This window comes from Arvicanthis niloticus, chromosome 29, assembly GCF_011762505.2.
Source record: "Arvicanthis niloticus isolate mArvNil1 chromosome 29, mArvNil1.pat.X, whole genome shotgun sequence".
NCBI lineage: Eukaryota > Metazoa > Chordata > Mammalia > Rodentia > Muridae > Arvicanthis > Arvicanthis niloticus.
This window is the reverse complement of record NC_133437.1, coordinates 7,210,727-7,218,464: the sequence shown is the minus strand read 5'-3', so window position 1 is coordinate 7,218,464 and position 7,738 is coordinate 7,210,727. Positions and strand designations below refer to the sequence as shown.

At 38.8% G+C, this 7,738-nt stretch overlaps 1 protein-coding gene across 1 annotated transcript in view; it reads left to right on the top strand.

The window, feature by feature from the left end:
* Adgrv1 (adhesion G protein-coupled receptor V1) overlaps nt 1–7,738 on the top strand; it is a 514,991-nt gene that overhangs the window by 255,929 nt on the left and 251,324 nt on the right. The window lies entirely within an intron of this gene.

Sequence of the window (7,738 nt, the reverse complement as noted above, 5' to 3'; positions counted from 1 at the left end):
ACATTTGTTAACTAGAAACGAACAGTTTGGAGCTCCGTGAAAGAGTTACAGAGATTAGTGACTTTCTTTTTGCTCAGTTTTACTCCTACAGTTTAATCACTTTGATTAAAAAAATATTATAATAATCACTCACTCCTAAGTTGTGTGCCAAACTTAGTAGTATTGTAGCTAGGGGAAGATTAAAGCTGTAGTGGTCTCCCTGGTTCTTGCATTCTAATTTCTGTAATTGTGGAAGTTGTGGTGGTACCTGTCTGATTTTATTCTTCTTGAGCAGAGGCAGGAAGGTTGGAGACTAGCCTACACTGTATACTGAGACCCTGACTCAAGAAGACAAAACCAGGAACACATTATAATGCCACATCATTTTGTTATTGTTATTGATTAATAGTTTATATAGTTTTTGTAAGAAAAACATTGTGAGGTGTGTTTCGGGGAAATTATAATTCTTTACGTCAAAAATGGTATCAACTTGAGTACTGATAAAAGTACTAATTTCAAGAAAGAAGTGTCTCACACACACATATCCACACTGCAGTTATCTTTGTGTTTATTTTAAGTATACAATTTTCTTTCTTTTTTTTTTTTACGTCAAGTCTGTCTTCCTCAGAATGTTTCAATAATAAAATCCAGTTTCCTTTTCTGAACGAGCTTTGAAAATTTAGCTCCAAGAGACTGTTCTCACTAAATTGAAAACAAGTGGACGGTGAAGTTATAAAAATAGTTCCATGATCATGCTACTGGGAACCTCAAAGTTTCCCAAGTGCTGAAGCAGCGAAGCAGCAGCATCAGGAGGGAGGAGTGCTCTGAACAAGGCCACAGTGACATTATCATGTTTGCAACATGGCTTTTGTTACTAGGAAAATTCGTGAGGCAGATCCAGACTTTACCAGAAAGTACCAGTTTGGAATCTTCTATTACAGCCTCAGAAACGTAAACTATCCTTGACTTTTAAAAGGCTTCTTTTGATGTGTCTAAGAAGACAAGAAAAAAAAAAAAACGTTTTGTGAACTTTTAATGATAGCCTTAAAGGACTTTAAACAACAAATATGCAAGTGTCTGGTTTGGGAATTAGAAGGACGCATGAGTAACATCCCTAAGTTGAAAAACAGTCACTGGCAGAAGAGTGAGAAAGTCTGCCTTGCAGAGCCTTTAGGAAGCTAGACGGTGGTAACTCTTGTTCAGTAATCGTGAAGTGGAATCTCAAAATGTCCTGACAGCAGTGGGTAGTAGGAATGACTGCTGGACCACCCATCCACAGCATGCTCTGGAACTCTCCTGCACCCTAACCTTACCAGGGCACTGTGTGTCCTCTCAGACAGCTAGAGCCACTTCTCCACACTTAGATGCTGTCTTTAGTCAGCTGTGAGAACTGGGATAGCACCTTAACTGTGTCCCCTCGTTCCCTCCCTAAACAATTCAGTCTGTCAGGCTTGCTCCCACCCCTTGTTGGACTGACCACAAGGCTTTCTTGTTCTCTATTGTTTGTAATCAGACATTATTAATGATTTTGTCTTTTTCAAATAAGGTATTTTCCTTCTAGTCAGAGTATTTTTCATGTTTGTGTCTTTATTGCTTGTGTGGAATTGTTTGAACTTTAAAAAATTGGATATGTGCAGTAGTCATGTCTACTGAAGTATGTATGTGTGTACGTGTGTGTGCGCCAGTATGTGGAGTGGGTTTGGGTATGTATATACACATTTGAAAGTTGAAATAGGCATATATTTTTTAAATCTAGAGATTTACTTAAGCGCTCAGTGTTGAAGACTGTGAAAGGCACTTAGTGTATGTAATTACAATTGATCTCTATAGTACTCTGTGATACAATATCCTGGGGCAGGATTTTCTTTATATATCGCTGGAACAATTACAGGTTTTTACAGTTAGCTACTTGCTGCATTATGCCCACAGCCAGCCTTTCTTTTAATTGATAGGACCTGGCTCTCTTTGTGACACTTTTCAACCAGTAGCCCGTCCACTAGTGGACTCTAGAATTTTATTTTTACAAGCTTAACTATGCTGAGTTACATGCTCTACTAAGGCAGAGATCGATGTTAAGTTGGTTGTTTACCTAGTGGGACTTAATGCTCCAGAGGGAAGAGACTACTCCTTTGTTTATCACATAATATGCCAAAAGGTAAAAAGACCAAACTAACAGGTCATAAAAATAAAACAAGCTTTCCTATGTAGGCCTGCCACTCTGGCTGAGCCCAAGCATGTCAGCTCCCAGGAACATATACTCTGTGTTCTGCCAGCAGAGGGGAGGAGCTTCTTTCGAGAACCATGTTTTGGTTCTAAGAGTGAATGTGGTTGCCAAACTGAAACATTTGTAGGTTACATTGTCAACAACCAAGAAGGTTTTGTGCCAAACTTCATCTGCAAATGAGAGCATATTCGAATGATTTTGGGGGTTTCATTGAGAAGGAAGAAATGTTGTAGCTCACCCAAGTCTTCCGTTTGTTCTCTTGCCCTTCTAGTCAAGGCAGGGTACAAGTAAATATTAGAGGGTGGCTGAGCGCAGCTCACCCTTTAAAAGTATACGCTCAAAGAGTTTAACCATCTTTGAGAATTAAATGAACTTTCTTTGTCCTTACAGAGTGTGGTCTAGCCATGTCTGTTCCTTCCAATCTTTAGATTCACCTAACCCTTCTCTTAGAATAGCCTCCAAACTGCTCCCAGTGGCTTTATTCTGGTGTCTCTCTTTCTTTTTTCCCTCCTTTCCCCTCCCTTCCCTCTCTTCCTCCTCTTCCTCTTGTGTGTGTGAAAGAGGGGGGAGAAGGAGCCAGAGAGAGTGTGTGAGAGAGGGAGGAAGAAGGGGAAGGGGAGGGGGACTGGTGTTCCCCAGCACCAGTCTTCAGTTCTTAGAGCTTTAAGGCAGGTGCTGCAGATCTACACTCAGGTCCTCATGTGTGGCTAGTTCATCTTCTTGGTGCTTTCATGTTCCATCCAGTAGACCTTTGTCTTCTCAGCAGCTAGAGGGGATCCCTTTAAAGACAAAATCGACTGAAATCGTTGTCCTACCAAAACTCTTTGTGGCCTCCTACTGCACATATTAGAAGAGCCTGTGGCTTCCATTCCCATCAGGGTCAGCTAGTGCCTTTTTGGGGAACTCATTTTCACCTCGTTCCATTTGTGCCAAGTCCCAGAAAGGCCTGAGGTCCTATTGTGCTCTCTTATTTCACTGGTACATCCTTCATTCATGCCCAACTTGAATAGCTACTTCTGAGTGTGCCCCACCCAGAAAGTTACATTGCTAGTCACATTTCATATAAAGACCTGAATTTTTCTGTTCCTGTATTGAATTCTGTGTCCCTTCTTCATCTCCAGTTTCTGTCTTCTCTAACATCAATTCCATCAGATCAAACATGGCTTGTCTGTTTTGTTGCTGTGTTTCTTTCTTCCTTTTTATTATTATTTTTTATTTTTGTTGGATATTTTATTTATTTACAATACAGATGTCATCCCCTTTCCCCATTTCCCCTCTCTAGAATCCCCTATCCTATACCCCCTCTTCCTTTATGCTTTTATACTATTTTGATTACATGCCTATATTAAGGTCAGTTCTAGGTTGAGGGTCTAGCAATACAATAGATGCAAATAGTCAAGGAATAAGCAAGAAAATAAACAAAGTTCTGTGATCACTCCCATGATCACTATTTCTAAAGGCTTATAAGGGTGACCGAAGTATCTGAGCCTACTTCCCTATCCTAGCCCAAGGTCATTTTCATGTCTGAAGCCTACTTCCTTGTTCTAGCCTAAAATTTAGAATCCTGTCTGAAATTACTTCTTTGTTCTGGCCTAATATTTAGATTCCTGCCTGAGATTACTTTTTTGTTGTAGCCTATGATTTAGACTCCTACCTGAAATTACTTCTTTGTTCTAGTCTAATGTCAGATTCCTGCTTGAAGCCTACTTCCTGTCCTTGGCCAATGTCATATTCCCGCCAAGCAGCCCCTTTCCTTGTCCTTGGCCCATGTCAATTGCTAGCACCACTGCTTATGCAATATCATTGACACAAGGAGTTAAGACAACTATTTTTGTTAACCATCTAGCAAAAACAATGTTACTAATGTATCGAGTATTCAAAAGGATTTATATCAGTTTCTGGAACAAAGAATGATGCTCTACAACCCATTCAAATTATCTGAAGGAGGTTCAGGGTTCAAGAGTTAGGAGCCATCCCAAGTGTCATGACAAATATCATTGGAGTAGTGTTACTTTTGAAATTCACAGTGATTGTCATTATAATTAGAAAAAAGTCTAAAGACACCTCTAGGATATTTGACATAATCCTGACAACTCTCTGGGTGTGTTAACTTTGCATAGTGAAATTATGAATTTAAAGAATGCTGCTCTGTTGACCTTTGATGCTGCAGATAATGCCGATAAAATTATCCATGGCCTGAGCTCAGTATTTCCATTTTGGTCAAACCTCAGGAATGGCATATATAGCTTTACCAGGCTAGCCCTTCTTGTCCTGGGAATACTTTTATTCCTGCCAACCGTGTTAAAGCTTATCTTTAACAACATCAACATTTTGACAGCCAAAATACATGGCTTAAACCCGAAAATGGACCCCCAGACAGAGTTATTAAATTAACAGGCTGGCAAGCCAAGGCTGGGTAAGATTCTGCACAGAGCCTTACCAACCTAAGACAGAAGTACATTGCCTTTGATAATACATAGTCCATGATAGGTAAGGAAGGCATTCTTGTCACAATGACCTAAGACAGGCTCAGTCTTGTTAAGGAAATAAAAAAGGGGGAGAGGTGTAGAGCCTTTGGGGCTGCTTGGCAAGATGCTACTGTGTTTCTAATGCACGTGCATGCGTGCGCACGCTCACACACACACACACACACACACACACACACACACCTTTCTGGCACATAGTAAATCTTCACACTAACTAGTGAAAAACTGAGAGAAGCAGTCTGGTTAAAACTAGATACAACTTGTCCTTTAGAGTCTTCTTCTGACATCTGAAACTTGCCTATCACCATTTTCTCGGGAACACAGTTCTTCCTCTGCTCACCATTTCTTAAAAGGACAAATTAAAACAACAACTTTAAAAAAGAAGTTATTCTTATTCTAAAATGAAGTGCTGTGATATGCTTTTAATGAAAAAGCTGTACTATGCATCTTTATGGTAAATGTACTTACTCCAAAATTAGTTTTGCCAGACAAAAAGATGATAAAAGAAGGTTATCATGCCAAGCCCAGGCCCACTTATCTCATCATCTGACTATTGTGGATCTTAACCGTAGTCTGTAACTTCTTTTCCTGTTAAAGCACATTCTAACTCTGATTGGAAACCTCCAGAAGGTCCCTGCTGTTCTCATGGCCTCTGCTGTGGGACTCTGCCCATTCAGAAGCCCATAGAGACAGGAGATTAAGACACAGGCCCATGAAGGGGGAGGAAAGGTGACGGGGGGGGGGGGGAAGTTAGCCAACACAGCTACGTTAACCAGCTCTTGAGGGTCAGGCAGATGCTGATGCAGGTGAATCAAATAGCAAATGTTGATATTTCTGAAGCTCGAGGACATAATTGTACCTAGAAAGGGTGTTCTTAAGGCCGCTTTAACAATTTCTTATTGGTGGTCAAAGTATAAGATGAGACAACAACCCAAGCAGCATACAAAAGACACTTTCTTAATATTTTCTATATTTTATAGCAATTAAAAATTGTGTGTTAAGTATAGATATTCATGATGAATATTAATTACATATATGTAATACTAGCAATTGTCTGTTATGTTAAAATAATATAGGCCATTAAAGTAAAGAAGTCAGGAATTAGTCATATGTTAGAATTAGGCTGAGATTAAATACTTCAACAAACTGTAGTATGTCTAGTCATCATGAGCGACCCTGTTATGTTGATGTCATATTTATAGTGATGAAATTCTTTATTAATTATATCTAATATCACTTTCTGAAAGTCTTGTAACCCATGAGTAGCTGAAAGAATTCTTTATAACTGAGTTAATGCCCATATAACCATCATAACTATCTACTGCCAACCTGAAAGTATTTAAAATTTTCAAATATGTGCATTGAAGGAGTAAAACTTCCTTCCTTGGAAGCATGAAACTCGAAGTGTTGAGTTGAGGTTACTATCCTCAAACCCACCAGATACAAGACTCAGACCAAAATGTCCTTCTGTCATATAAGGAAACAACCCGTGGGGAATCTTTGACTCTCAGGACTTGGAATTGCTCTTTTGAAATCTTTCTCAGGATTCATGATCAAAAGACTCACGAGAATATAAAAACATTAGGCAAGAGCAAACAGATCCTACTCCATTCTGTGTGAGTTTGCATCAGGGCAGAAAGTCCCATCTGCTGTATAGGTAACATAAAGGTAAATGCCTTTTGTAAAACATCTATGTACGAACATGTTAGATTTACCTTTCACAACAGTTATTCACTGTTCCCATTCTCCTACTATTTAATGTGTTTTGCAAAGTATTGATATGCTAGGAACCTCAGAGAAAAATACATAGGACTTAATTGAGATTCTCCCGCTTGTAAGGAAGGTGGGAGAAGTAAGCAGATGAACTCTCTAGACTAGTATACAGTCTTCCGAGCACATGGTAGAAGTAATTAAAATGGGCTTATTTCTTTTACCCTGGATGAGGAGAGGGGGTCAAGGGATTTTGATAAAATACTTAAGCTATATTGACAGCTGAGACGTTTTCATCGGGTAGAATCTATAGTTAAAATGCAGACATCCGTAAAGGCAGAGTGTGTGGTATGGGGTGTGTCTGGTAGGATGATGCAAAGGGATTTCTTTAACCTGGATTGTATTCTGTTTACTTCACAAGGATTCATTGGTGGACCACTGGTTAAGTGTTGCTGAGGGAGGAGATGTGTGGTGTAGCCTTGGAAGTGGGGAGAGTTGTCTCCAGTTCTGAGCAGAATCGATTGAGGGGAAAGTAACAAAAGATGTCAGGTCCTCACAGGCATTCTTGGATGAGTTTGGGCCCCACAGATACGGATTTGTGTCTGACAAGCACTTCTCTCAGAAATATGCTAACTGGTCTAAAAAGGCCAAATGTGCCCCGTACACTATGTCACAGGGAAGGTTTAGAACCCTCTTTTCTGTTAGGTGTCAGTAGGATCACAGATTTTTTTTTTCCCCAGTTTTTGGCCCTTTATTGTTGTACTGAGTTAATATCTATTAGAAGTCATTTATTATACACTGAGCTATATTAGTTTTTTAAGATATTAATGTCTTACAACAATCTCAGAAATCTCTTTGTTATTAGTTTCAGTGAAGGAATAAGACAAAGATATAAGGTAAGTATTTTTAAATGCTACTTCAAATTCATTCTACTAAAATCATGTACTAAGGACCCAGAAAATATATCCATATATGTTTGGAATAATGATTAATTAAAAAAAAAAAAGGCCATCAATGTGGAAGAGAACATGGAAAGGGAATGACAGGGATTGGAGGAAAGGGAAAAATAATTTAAAAATATGGCCTTCATGCAAATGTAAAATGAAAATTAAAATGACCCACAAAGGCTTAATCAGTACAACTTTTACCTCTTGTAATATTAAACTTTCTATAAAACAATAATTAAAAATCACTTTTATGTGTCCTTTATTATATAAAACAAATGAAGAAATACAATGATATTACAAAGCAAAAATCCAGTTGTTTAATTGTGGAAAATGTATCCTGTGTACGTTTTCAGTGGGACTACTCTTTGTAAACTCACTTTGAGTTTCATATT